This window comes from Loxodonta africana, chromosome 1, assembly GCF_030014295.1.
Source record: "Loxodonta africana isolate mLoxAfr1 chromosome 1, mLoxAfr1.hap2, whole genome shotgun sequence".
NCBI lineage: Eukaryota > Metazoa > Chordata > Mammalia > Proboscidea > Elephantidae > Loxodonta > Loxodonta africana.
The window spans coordinates 202,324,772-202,330,059 of NC_087342.1; the positions used below are offsets into that span (position 1 = coordinate 202,324,772).

At 38.4% G+C, this 5,288-nt stretch overlaps 1 long non-coding RNA gene across 1 annotated transcript; it reads right to left on the reverse strand.

The window, feature by feature from the left end:
• Positions 1-1,035: 1,035 nt before the first annotated feature.
• On the reverse strand, positions 1,036-4,208 carry LOC135232420 (uncharacterized). The gene is made up of 2 exons (XR_010322938.1): positions 3,143-4,208; positions 1,036-2,139 (listed from the first exon to the last, which is right to left on the reverse strand). It is a non-coding gene; the product is annotated as an uncharacterized LOC135232420 (long non-coding RNA).
• Positions 4,209-5,288: the final 1,080 nt, after the last annotated feature.

A 5,288-nucleotide genomic window follows, 5' to 3' on the forward strand; every position in this document is an offset into this window, starting at 1 on the left:
AATTGTGGGATTTATTTCTGCTTATAATATAACAATTTGGAATATTCAGAAAAGCATAAAAAGAAAATATTGAAACTACCCAATATCCCCCAACATAGGCAAAAGCTTATGTAAATTTTGGTTTCTCCCCCTTATGTGTTACTGTTGTTTTTCTTAATTTATACATACATTTATACATATTCCCTCCATCTCTCCCAATATTCAGATCACTTTATTTTGTATCTTTTTTTTTTTAATTTAAAAATACTTGTTTTTTGAATCTAAGAATATATTACCAGCATTTCATTTTGTCATCATTCTTGGAGACACAGCTTCTAATAGTTCCATAAAAGGCCATTAAGTTTTGTTTTTCCTATTGTTGAACATTTGTGGTTTTCCCACTATTGTATTATTATACACAACGCCACATGAAGATTTTTCCACAGAAATCATTGTGCACATATTTATTTCCTCTGAGTAGACGGAATTAGAATTTACTTCTTAGAAATAGAAATTCTTGGAAATAGAATTTCTAGAGCAAAAGGCAAATTTTTAAAGCTTTTAAAATGTATGTTTCAAATTGCCCTCCAAAAGCTTTATCTGTTTTTACTCCCAGCAGCAGTTGATAAAGGACCTCACAACCCAGGGCATTCTCATTGAAAAATTTCTTGGCAGTTTGATGGAAGAAATTATATCACATTGATTTTATTTGCATGTCTTTGATAATTAGAGACCAAACTTGTTATGTTTATTAACAATTTGTACATTTTTTTTTTTGTCAATTAACTGGTATCTTTACCCAATATTTTGCCATTTCCATATTTTTCTTATTGGTTTATGAGTCTTTTATATAATGACAGTAACACTTAGCCTTGTATATGCTGCTAGTATTATTCAATATTTTCTCCTATTAAAATAGATTTATATTTTTTACACACATACAAAGATTCTAACGGTTCTTTAGAGAGTTTCATAACAAAATCAAATATGAATGTATTTTTTATTTCAGTTGTTTAATTGTTTCATTTTAGTGTTCAAATATTTTATCTATCTTGATTTATTTTGCTGTATGGTATTAAACAACAATCTAATGTTTTTTTTTTTAATAGTTTACCAATTGTCCTGACATCATTTATTGAATATTCCATCTTTTCAAAGTGATTTGTGATTCCCCCTCCTCTATAATACATAATCTTTAATAATGCTATCTCTTTCTAAATCACTTTGATTCACTGGGAAGTCTGTACTTTGGAAGGCATCACACCGATTTAAATATCCCAGCCGTAAAATATAATTGAATATGTACAAAGTTACCCATCCTCTCCCGCAACTATTTTTTAAAACTGTCTTTGTCCATTTTTCCCATTTATTCCCACAGATAAGCTCTTTTCTCTATTTTAAACTGGTCCTTTAGTGAATGCCAGGTGCAAATAAGGAATTCAAAACAGAGCAAGACAGGATAAAATGTATGTGCCTACCACATTTACAAGCTGAGCTGATTATTTAGAGGTTTTCTCCCTTTTTTGATATACACTAGAATTAATTTTCCATTTATTGATGTGTACTAAAATTTAATTAACCATCACTTATACTAATAAAAAAAAAAAGAATAGCATGTCTTCATAAAAATATTCCCAAAACTTCATTTTAGTTAATATCGTTGACTTCTGTTAAACTTTTCCCCAGAGCGATGAGAAGTATGCGAATAAGAATGCTTCAAACTTTTTTCTTTTTTTTTTTCCCCTCTTTTTGCAGAGGTGAAAATAATTTCCAAAACTGACGATGCAGCCAGAGCCCCCTCAAGCCTGCATCATTCTCATACTGGAAAACATCCCCTAAAAAGTCAAGAGCAGAGAGTACGCAATATCTACATCCTTTAAACCAGCTATCACGTATTTCTTTCATATTCTTTCATTTAAATACAAAATATAAGAATAAGCTATAGAGCTTCAATGGCAAAATCATTGTCGAGGGGTGGTAAGATATGAAATCATAGATGGATAGAGTTAGAAAGGATGGTCTGGTTAGCTAGGTAACTCCCTCCTCCAGGGAAAGATTCCCTTCTCCAGCACTCCATGGCCAATGCACATTTTTCTTGTGTGAAAACACCCTCAGTGGCAGGACGCCCTCTGACCACCACCAAGCTGTTGGCATGAAAACCTAAAAATAGAGAATTCGAACTATTTAATGAAGTGACTCCAAATTTGCTTAAAGTCAAATAACTTGAGAGGCTCTGTGACCCAAACTAACAACTCCAAAAATAAGTACTAATATGTTTATTGATGATGAAATATGGGGTGTTCCAAGGTAGAGCCTTTGATCTCATGCAGCCATCACCATCAATTCTAGCAACAGTTGAGGCTCATCAAGTAAAAACGAGACACAGATTTCAAATGCGCCCAAGACAGGCTCTGACCAAGACACGAAATTCAAATAAGTTTTGTACTAGAAAAGCTTACCATCTAATTGAGTTGTCAGGGCACACGTACAGAGACAGGAAGTCATGCATCATTGACGCCAAACAAGTATTGGAAGAAATGATTCTTTTCATTATATGTTTTGTGAACCAATTCATTTGTGGTTCAAATCTGCTTCCTATCCTTATTTCCTTTTTTTACCTGAATATTCTGAACTTCCTATTTCTTTAGCTTTGCTGAGTGACATGCATTGTATTCAGCCACTTTGCTTCTTCAAGAGATACAATAGAGGTACTGCTAGAGCAATCTAGAGGAATGGTAGTAAACTGGGGCACAAACAGCTTATTCACCAGCTTCTCCTAAGTCCCACTCTGGCTCAGAGACAAACTTTAACCCTTTTGCTCCTGGGTATGTCAGCACTCTCCAACATGGAGCCTCCGGAAGCGTCATGTTCATTGGGTAAATATTAATAATCTCCTTGCTCAAAATTCAGTTCCAAAGAACTGCAGTAAGACTGAAACAGAGCCCTTTACACAAAGAATAAAGCCCTCATTTCAAAACATTTAAAGTCGAACAGATGAAAATGTTGCAATACCACTTTTCAGGCCAGTAGTTTGTCTAATTTGCTTTTGATTCACTGTTTTACATCTTCTAAAAGAATTTGTATTTCTATGATATATACAACATTCACACTGTCCACAAATCGATGTCAAATGAAAGAAGTAACGTGTTACCTCGTTCCCTACCTACTAAAATAGTGCTGTCTAATCAGGCATCTCCCCACAGGAAACAGGCCTTCCTACAGCAGGAAGCAGAGGAAAGAGGACTGGAGACAGCAATCCCAGTGGCTTTTTTGCCAGAAAGAACAAAATGGCTCTTCTGGCAACTCCTGACTCAGGAAATCACTGAATTAAGTAGTCGATCTGCAGAGTAATTTAGCATGTCATCTGCTTCCTGGCAACAGATACTGGGAAGCATTATATTTTAATTCAACTCTGTCATCACTGGGGTTAGAGCTCCTTCTCTCCAAGGTTAGAGATTTTTCTGCAGTCTCTATACATCCAGTTTTTTTTTTTAGCTTCTTCTCCCCCTTTCCAGGCTCCGACAGTCTCACCTCCCTTTGATTTTGGTCTAGGTCAAGCAAATCCTTGTCTTCCGAGCTAAATATAAGTCGTATTCAAATGTACGTAGGTGGGTGGAGGCCCGTGCAATGATTTGGAAACTACATTTGTGAGAGCGCAAAGGAATGAAGATGCGATGGCATGCCCAAGGGTTGCAGCAATGTTGTTTCTCTAGGGGAAAGGGAATTAGACAAGAGCTCGGTAACAAGTTCCCCTTCCTGTTTTGTCTTGGCCTTTCTGTGTGCTGTGCACATAATTTTCCTCTCCACTCTTCCACTTCTCCATTTTAGGAGTGAACTTAACAAGCTCCACTCATCTTCCTCATTTACAGATATTAGAGATGAGTAATGACATCCCGGGTTCTCTGGCTACTAACACTTGGCTAACACTTGGCTACTAACCAAATGGTTGGCAGTTCAAGTCCACTCAGAGACACTCCAAAGAAAGATCTGGCAGCATGCTTCCAGAAAAAACAGCCATTGAAAACATTTTGGAGTACAGTTCTATTCTAATACCTATGGGGTCCCTGTGAGTTGGAATCAACTCAAGAGTAACTGGTTGGTTGGTTGGTTGGTTGGAATGGCATGCAGTCATTAATACTCTGCAGGTCAAAGGACAAATATTGTATAAGATCATCATTATAAGAACTTGAGAAATAGTTTAAACTGAGAAGAAAACATTCTTTTGTGGTTACAAGAGTGGGGAGGGAGGGAGGGTGGGAGAGGGGTATTCACTAATTAGTAGATTAGAGCTACTTTAGGTGAAGGGAAAGACAACACACAATACAGGGGAGGTCAGCGCAACTGGACTAAACCAAAAGCACTGACCTTTCAGTTAGCAGCCAAGCCCTTAACCACTGGGCCACCAGGACTTCTTGCTGTCACAATACTGATAGGAAATAGTAGGTTCAGGGAAGGACACTAAAGAAATAGAAAAGCAGGAGTAGCTTTACGTAAAAATTATAGATTTAGGAGTTGTTCCTTTCTCTCATTCTGAAAGTGCCCTAGTGCGTAGAGAGATGCAACACCATAAAACATGAGTGAGGACACTGGGATTGGGTTGGACTTTGTGATCTCTAAACCAAAAGCAAAGAAGTTTCCTGAATAAACTGAATGCTTTGAAGGCCAGTGTAGCAGGGGCAGGGGTCTGGGGACCATGCTTTCAGGGGACATCTAAGTCAATTGGCATAGTAAAATCTATTAAGAAAACATTCTGCACGCCACCTTGGAGAGTGGTGTCTGGGGTCTTAAGCACTAGCAAGCAGCCATCGAAGATGCATCAATGAGTATCAACCCACCTGGATCAGGGGAGAATGAAGAACACCAAGGACACAAGGTAATTAGGAGCCCAAGAGACAGAAAGGGCCACATAAACCAGAGACTACATTAGTCTGAGACCAGAAGAACTAGATGGTACCTGGCTACAACCAATGACTGCCCTGACAGGGAACACTACAGAGAACCCCTGAGGGAGCAGGAGAGCAGTGGGATGCAGACGCCAAATTCTCATAAAAAGACCAGACTTAATGGTCTGACTGAGACCCCGGTGGGACCCCGGTGGTCATGGCCCCCAGACCTTCTGTTGGCCAAGGACAGAAACCATTTCCGAAGCCAACTTTTCAGACAGGGATTGGACTGGACAATGGGTTGGAGAGGGATGCTGGTGAGGAGTGAACTTCTTGGATCAGGTGGACACTTGAGACTATGTTGGCATCTCCTGCCTGGAGGGGAGATGAGAGGGTAGAGGGGGTTAGAAGCTGGCGAAATGGACA